Raw genomic sequence first — 8,454 nt, forward strand, 5'->3', positions numbered from 1 at the left:
GAGCTTTATCATAAACATTTGCCAAGCAAAATTCTTTAGTACCATGCATTTCGACATCGTGCACAAACAAAGCATTATCATAAGATTTATCAAAGTAGCATGGATTATCATAAATAACAGTAGCATAATTATTCTCACAAGTATTACTCATAGGTACTATTTCAAGAAAATCCACAGGAACATAACATTCAACCTCTTCCGGTAAGCATGGAGGACAATCAAATAGTGTAAGAGATAAAGAGTTACTCTCATTAGAAGGTTGGCATGGGTAGCTAGTCCATTCTTCCTCCTTTTGTTCGTCGCTCTCCTCTTCTTTTTCATCCAATGAGCTTTCAGGTTCATCAATTTCCTCCTCTTTTTCATCCAATGAGCTTTCAGGTTCATCAATTTCTTCTTCCATCGGTTCCTGCAAATTGTGAGTGCATTCTTGTGCATTAATGTGTCTCTCTTTATAATCAAGGATATAAGGATTCCTACCGTAGCATTCTATGCAAGAATTAAGGATAGTAGAGACATAATCTTTAAGGCCCTTACAAACAACACAAGTTTCATAATTCTCAACCATGAAGGATTCTATCTCGGAGGCTCCCATAAATAAGACAAATTGTTCTACCTCTTCGAACCCATAATGAATATAGCAATTCCGATTATAGTTCTTAATTAAAAATTCCTCACTAAAGCCACATTGAAATTTAAGATGTTTAGTATCCCGTTGAGAGCAACAGTTTATATCATGGCATTTAAGCAAGATTTTAGCAATTGTATTCAATTGTTCTATCATAGCACTCATTATTTTACCAGTTCTTGATTCTCTATAACAATTATAACATTCTATAAGCTCCAAGTAGGTTGTTGGTTCTCCCATAACAGCAGTTTTTAATTTTTTGGTTTTTCAAATTTTTATGGATTTTTGGGTATATGAGACAAACAAAACAAGACAAAAATAAACTAAGCAAAAGTAAACTAAGCAAACTAATACTAGACAGAAATAAACTAAGCACAAATAAACTAGACAAAAGTAAACTAAGCAAAACAAAACAAAATAAAACAGAGAGAGATGTAGAGTGTACTCCCCAGGTGAACTTATGAGTAGAGCTATGCCTCCCCGGCAACGGCGCCGTAAAATAGTCTTGATGACCCACAAGTATAGGGGATCGCAATAGTCTTCGAGGGAAGTAAAACCCAAATTTATTGATTCGACACAAGGGGAGGTAAAGAATACTTATAAGCCTTAACAACCGAGTTGTCAATTCAGCCGCACTGGAAAAGCACTAGCAACAGGGGTGATGTGAAAGTAGCAGATGATATGAGAGCAATAGTAACAAGAATACACAGAAGCAGTAATAGCAATATGAGAGCAATGACACCGGAAGATAGTTGATACTACTTCCAATGACATGTAGAACGAGTATATGATGATGAAAGATGGACCGGGGTTCCCAGCCTATCTACACTAGTGGCAACTCTCCAATAACAAGTGTTGGGTGAACAAATTACAATCGGGCAATTGATAGGATTGAAATAGCATTAAGACAGAATATCAAGATCATTAATCATGTAGGCATGTTTCCCAATTATAGTCGTACGTGCTCGCAATGAGAAACTTGCACAACATCTTTTGTCCTACCAGACCGGTGGCAGCCGGGCCTCAAGGGAAACTATCTGGATATTAAGGTACTCCTTTTAATAGAGTACCGGAGCAAAGCATTAACACTCCGTGAAAACATGTGATCCTCACATCACCGCCATTCCCTCCGGTTGTCCCGATTTCTGTCACTTCGGGGCCATTGGTTCCGGACAGTGACATGTGCATACAACTTGTAGATACAATCTAAGCAATAATTATAGAGCTCAAATCTAAGATCATGCCACTCGGGCCCTAGTGACAAGCATTAAGCATAACAAGATTGCAGCAACAATAACTTCATAAACTTTGTAGATAGACAATCATAATGTAACAATCCATCGGATCCCGACAAACACAACACCGATTACATCGGATGAATCTCAATCATGTAAGGCAGCTCATGAGATCATTGTATTGAAGTACATGGGGAGAGAATACTAACTAGCTACAGCCTAGAACCCGTAGTCCATGGGGGAACTACTCACGGAGCATGATGGAGGCGATGGCGTTGATGGAGATGGCTTCCGGGGCACTTCCCCGTCCCGGCAGGTGCCGGGACGCAGACTCTCGTCCCCCGAATTGGAGTTTCGCGATGGTGGCGGCGCCCCGGAGTCTTTCTCGGAGTTTCGTCAAGAGTTACGGTGTTTTTAGGTCGAAAGGGATTTTATAGGCGAAGAGGCGGCGCAGGGGGCACCTGGGGCGCCACACCACGGCCGGCGCGGGCCCGGGCCAGGCCGCGCCGCCCTATGGTGTGGTGGCCCTCTTGCCCCTCTCCGACTCTTCTTCGGTGTTCGGACGCTTCCGGGAAAAATAGGAGGTTTGGTCTTCGTTTCGTCGAATTCCGAGAATATTGCCCGAACAGCCTTTCCGGAACCAAAAACAGCGAAAACAGAACCGGCACCGTGGCATCTTGTTAATAGGTTAGTTCCGGAAAATGCATGAAATCATCATAAAGTGCAAGCAAAACATGTAAGTATTGTCATAAAACAAGCATGGAACGACAGAAATTATGGATACGTCGGGGACGTATCACCGGCCAAAACCCACCGGCGAGCAGCGACGGGCAACACGGAGAGCCGGGAGGCTCCCAGGAGTGCTGGTGGGCCCTGGTCCCTCGAGCGACGGCCCGCAATGCTCCGGCACACGTCCTGGCTAATGCAAGGGCGTGCCACCTGACCTATACCTGGTCTGGAAGGTGATGGATTGCTTCAGTTAGTCTCCTGCATGGCAGACACGTAAACATTAAATGCGAGCCCGATCGGCTCTCAGGTTACCCTGTGAATCGGCTCAAAGAGCCGATTACCCCATGGTTCACGTTGGATTTACGTTAACATGAGGATCCTGCTTTATCAATACCAAGTTAAATCAATCTACGACAGTTTAGGGTTTTCACCGCATAACCGGAACATCTTACGCGTAGTTGCGCCTGGCAGATACGAAAGATAATAGAAAACTAGTCCTAAAAGAGGCCTAAAAACCAACACAAAGTCGATTCCCGGAACAATCTCTCTAAGATTAGCAAACCATACCTTACGCACTACTGGATCATTCAACCCGTTTGCAAGGCCTAACCATGCGGATATCAAACTAATCCTTGGAGAACAAGGAACAACCATAATAGATCAGATCTACTAAGTAAAGACTAAGCAAGACGTTGCCCTTACACCCAAGATAGGTGCAAAGGCAGCTAGATATTGAGGGGCAGCGTAGATAAGCAAGCATATCAGAAAAGTATCGATGTCAGCCCCAAAACATCTACGATAAACAGTACTACTCGCCATCAACAAGGCTTCAGTACGAGCAATACCAAACAACGAATAAACTAATACTGCAGCATGACGTTTACCCGGAAGAAACCCTCGAAACAAGGGGTGTCGATGCGCCTAGATTGGTTTGTTGTGAACGTGATCGTCCTCCTTTCTCAATAACCCTAGGTACATATTTATAGTCCGTAGACTTTCTATCTTTGGAATAAACCTAGCTACGCACGACTAAACTTTATCTCTTGATTCTAAGCATAAAACATAATCTACCATAATATACAGATACACGGGCAATCTAGCCCAAACTCCCGCACGAGGCCGATTCAGAGACACTTTATGTGCATGTCCTCTAAGCCCATCTCAATCACGGCCCACCTCCTGCTCTGGCCAAATTCTGGTGATAACAGTTTGTTTCATGCTCTTGGGGCATTTCATCAAACACTTTGTGTGCATAAGAGGAGCCAAAAGCAAACCTAACACCCCTTGTGAAGTTTGTGAAGAGAAGTGGCACCAAATGGCTAAGTGCAGTGGGCTGAACGGTATATGTAGGGGTTGGGCTTTAGTCGCGGTTGGCCTGGCCAACCGCGACTAAAGGCCTTCGGGAACCTTTAGTCGCGGTTGGCCTGGCCAACCGCGACTAAAGCGCCTCACGTGCACCAGCTGGCCACCGAGCGCTCTGGGCCCAAGCCTTTGGTCGCGGTTCGCCTACCGAACCGCGACTAAAGACTCCATTAGTCGCGGTTCCTATATTTTCGCGACTAATGGGGCTGGACGGAAGCCTCTTTTTCTACCAGTGGGTGCACTGCTGATTTCTGTCATCCCATGGGTGCGTGATACAGGGTGGATTTCCTCCTTATTTTCTCTTGCATTCCACGATCAAGGAAGGCAGCCTGCATTTCGATCAACTTGATGCAGCGGGAGGCTTTGGGTGTGTTTGGTGCCTGGGCCGATTTCTCGCATGACTGGCGCAGCGAGATAAGCGTCCATGCGTGTCGCGAACGGGCCACGGGCCATTTTTGGCCCATCGTTTGCTAGCATGTGCTGCACCGGCCCGAACAAAAGTGCACATTGTTTGGATGCCTGGATACAGCGCTCCATCTCTGTTCAGCCACATCACATGTGTTTGGTTGCCATTTTGGGCACCCTGGCAACAACTTCTCGTCACCACATTCAAATATGGTGACCTTACCATCACATAATGGCACACAAATAGCTCAAACACAATCATAAGCACAACAACCACTTATAGACAACGAACAGAGTACTTAACAGTTCATAATCTCGCGTCAGAGTGGTAAGACGCACGCCTAAACCCGGGGCAGACTACCCAGGTGCAAAAGCATTGTTCAACAGCCTCTTAGAGGCCAACACAAGAGCGATATATGCACAAAAGAAGTGTTTAACAGCCTCCTAGAGGCCAGCACAACTACAGGATCAGACATAAACAGAGGCAGCGACGGAGCAGCAGCACCTTAACGGCGAGGATCAGCAAAAGGGCCCTCGCGGTGCCTCTTGCAGCCGATGACGCTGGAGCAGGATGTCTCCTTCCTGAAGACGTCGACCTTGAAGCCGTCGTCCTGAGGGGTGACGACGAGCGTGTTGTCGATGTGCAGCAAAATCATGGCGGCGAACTCGCTCAAGGACTTGATGAACACGACGCGCTACCATGTCCACTGCAGTTGCACCTTCCGCTCGCAACGCTGGCCCAAGTACAAGCATACCTTTACCGAGGGGGGCATTGTTCTTGAGCTTGTGCTTGGTGATTAGGGGCTGCTCCATGTATGGCGGGACGGCGAGGGCACGGAGGTCGTGGCTCTCCACCTGCACGAAGAACACCGCCACACGCTTCCTGGCAGCGTGCCCCAGGTCAGCAGGACGGCCGGCGTGAAGCCTCGGCGCTGCTATCTGGTGGTGGGCTTCCATGAACGCTACGTTGGGGTCACGCAGCTGCACACGGATGGCCATGTCGATAGCGTCCAGTATGGGCCCTTCCGAGAATAGTTTCAGGAAGAGCCAGTTCTACACAAGCACAAGCAAGCAATGTCAAGCTCAAGCGCAAGCAATGCCATTGCCAAGCACAAGCACAAGCATGCAGAAGCAGAAGCAAGCAATGCCAAGCTCAAGCGCAAGCAATGTCATGGACAAGCAGTGACATGGATTTGACGTTGTGCCAATGCCAAGCACAAGCACTGTCAAGCCAATCATGGTGCTTCAGATTGGCATTGCCAGGTGCTTGAGCTTGGCATTGCCAAGCACAATCAATGTCATGGACAATGGCAATGCCAATCTCAAGCACAGTCATGGACTTGACATTGTCAAGTCCATGATGGTGCTTGAGCTTGGCATGGCAAGCATAGGCACTGTCAAGAACACGCATGCACATTGCCATGAATTCTATCTACATTACTATCTACATTCACATGTACAATGTCATCTAGTCCATGTAAACAAGCGAGAAGTAGTCGATTGAAGGTACTTACGATTGGGTGGAGGGACATCGGCCCAGTCTGAGGAGGAACAGGACACGCGCAGGCGCCGATTGGTCCTCGAGGAGGTCGCGGACCAAATCCAGGTGGAGGAGGAGGCGGACCCGGAGCGTAGGTCCTCATCGACGGTGGCGGTGCAACGTTCGGTAAGCGGGGTGCCGATGGTGCTATCGTTTGCCGACGAGCACGAGGCCGGCTGAACCCCGACGGCGGCGCGATGGGAGGCGTGCCATTGGGTGCAGGAGGATGTGGCATGCCCTATGGCATCGGCGCAGCATGGGGGTCGATGCGAACCCCGGCGGGGGCTCCATCTCCCTGCTGGAGCCCGGTGCGCCGGTCACCATTGTGGTGGACCTCGCCGTCGGAAACCCTAGTGGGAGGGGGCAAAAACCCCCTCCCCCGACCGATCCGCCGGTCGAATCCCGGCGGCTTGAAGAGTCAGGACGGCGGCGCTCCGGGTTGCCACGTCGGGAGGCCTCGTGCTCGCTAACGGCGATGGCCGATTCAACACCGGCACGCGGCCGGCATCAATCTGCGCCGCCGAGTTGCGGCCTCCTGCCTCGTACTCGCGGACGAGGCGCAGGAGCGCCTCGTTGGACCTGATGGCCGTCGGCTGGACGGCTAGATCCGTCGGCGCTAGTGAGGATGGCGGAGGAGGCGAGGAGGCCATGGCGGTGGTTGATGGGACATGGCGGTGTTGTCTGTGCCAGGAGTGAATGGGGAGAGAGAAGGAGCGAACCGGTGAGGGGAAGTGGGGAGTGATACGTCTCCGACGTATCGATAATTTCTTATGTTCCATGCCACATTATTGATGATATCTACATGTTTTATGCATACTTTATGTCATTATTATGCGTTTTCCGGAACTAACCTATTGACGAGATGCCGAAGGGCCAGTTCCTGTTTTCTGCTGTTTTTGGTTTCAGAAATCCTAGTAAGGAAATATTCTCGGAATCGGACGAAATCAAGGCCCAGCATCCTATTTTTCCACAAACTTCCAGAACACCCGAAAGTCGCCAGAGGGGGGCCACAGGCCCACCACACATGACCCTGGCGCGGCCAAGGGGGGGCCGCGCGCCCCTATTGTGTCGTCGCCTCGTTGACCTTCTGACGCCGCCTCTTCGCCTATATAAAGGTCCCTGACCTAAAACTTTGATACGAAAAAGCCACGGTACGAGAAACCTTCCAGAGCCGCCGCCATCGCGAAGCCAAGATCCGGGGACAGAGTCTCTGTTCCGGCACGCCGCCGGGACGGGGAAGTGCCCTCGGAAGGCTTCTCCATCGACACCACCGCCATCTTCATCAACGCTGCTGTCTCCCATGAGGAGGGAGTAGTTCTCCATCGAGGCTCTGGGGCTGTACCGGTAGCTATGTGGTTAATCTCTCTCCTATGTACTTCAATACAATAATCTCATGAGCTGCCTTACATGATTGAGATTCATATGATGATGCTTGTAATCTAGATGTCATTATGCTAGTCAAGTGGGTTTTACTTATGTGATCTCCGGAGACTCCTTGTCCCACGTGTGTAAAGGTGACAAGTGTGTGCACCGTGTGGGTCTCTTAGGCTATATTTCACGGAATACTTATTCACCTGTTATGAATGGCATAGTGAAGTGCTTATTTATATCTCTTTATGATTGCAATGTGTTTTGTATCACAATTTATCTCGTGTGCTACTCTAGTGATGTTATTAAAGTAGTTTATTCCTCCCGCACGGTGTAATGGTGACAAGTGTGTGCATCCGTGTTAGTACTTGGCGTAGGCTATGATTATGATCTCTTGTAGATTATGAAGTTAACTATTGCTATGATGGTATTGATGTGATCTATTCCTCCTACATAGTGTGAAGGTGACAAGTGTGCATGCTATGTTAGTACTTGGTTTAGTTGTGTTGATCTGTCATGCACTCTAAGGTTATTTAAATATGAACATTGAATATTGTGGAGCTTGTTAACTCCGGCATTGAGGGTTCGTGTAATCCTACGCAATTAGTGGTGTTCATCATCCAACAAGAGAGTGTAGAGTATGCATTTATCTATTCTGTTATGTGATCAAAGTTGAGAGTGTCCACTAGTGAAAGTCTAATCCCTAGGCCTTGTTCCTAAATATCGCTATCGCTGCTTGTTTACCGTTTTACTCGCGTTACTACTGCTGCGTTACTACCGCTTGTTTACCGTCCCGGGCAAAGCACTTTTCCGGTGCCGTTGCCACTCGCTCATACTTATTTATACCACCTGTATTTCACTATCTCTTCGCCGAACTAGTGCACCTATTAGGTGTGTTGGGGACACAAGAGACTTCTTGCTTTGTGGTTGCAGGGTTGCATGAGAGGGATATCTTTGACCTCTTCCTCCCCGAGTTCGATAAACCTTGGGTGATCCACTTAAGGGAAACTTGCTGCTGTTCTACAAACCTCTGCTCTTGGAGGCCCAACACTGTCTACAAGAATAGAAGCTCCCGTAGACATCAAGCTATTTTATGGCGCCATTGCCGGGGAGGAAAGGTAAAAGGCTCTCATACTCCGGTCCCAGGTAAAGTACTTTTCTGGCGCCGTCGTTTGTGTGCTCGAAGCTAT

Source organism: Lolium rigidum, chromosome 5 (genome assembly GCF_022539505.1).
Source record: "Lolium rigidum isolate FL_2022 chromosome 5, APGP_CSIRO_Lrig_0.1, whole genome shotgun sequence".
In the NCBI taxonomy this organism is placed as follows: domain Eukaryota; kingdom Viridiplantae; phylum Streptophyta; class Magnoliopsida; order Poales; family Poaceae; genus Lolium; species Lolium rigidum.